Genomic DNA, 545 nt, shown 5'->3' with positions numbered 1-545 from the left:
GTGTTTCCCGTCGAGCCGCGGCTGCCTGACCTGGAAATCACGCCACTCTCCCCTCAGCAATAAACCCGGGGCCGTTTCCAGACCCGTGATTCCACGGAGGGGTTCGCAAGCCCTGTTGGAAGGCCTAGGGGGAGAGACATGAGGAACCCCAGAATTGCTGTCAGCGCCCTGATTTGGGGCTCCCAACCCACCACGTCTGAGGTGTGCGCTGCTGGGCCGAGCGAAAAGCCTTCCCACGGAGCTGAGCTTGTGGAGAGACAACCCCTGGCACGACGTCGCTAGGATTTGCAGCCTGCGCGGCTGGAGCGGCCCAGGGAGAAGGTGCATGCCCCTGCTCCCCATAAACACATCGCCCCTCGCCAGCCCTCAGGCTCCTGCCGAAACAGCTCTGTGGACTCAGTGGGGAAGCCTGCGATGCAAAAAAGTGGTAATAGGAAGGTGAGAGGATGGGGAAGCGTGGCCGGGGGGAGGAATGACTATGCTTGTTAGTGGTGGGCAACAGCGGGACCAGATGAGGATTTCTAAACTCGGCAGTCAGGGACAAC

This window comes from Phaethon lepturus, unplaced genomic scaffold, assembly GCF_000687285.1.
Source record: "Phaethon lepturus isolate BGI_N335 unplaced genomic scaffold, ASM68728v1 scaffold21706, whole genome shotgun sequence".
Taxonomy (NCBI): domain Eukaryota; kingdom Metazoa; phylum Chordata; class Aves; order Phaethontiformes; family Phaethontidae; genus Phaethon; species Phaethon lepturus.
This window is presented reverse-complemented; position numbering follows the sequence as displayed.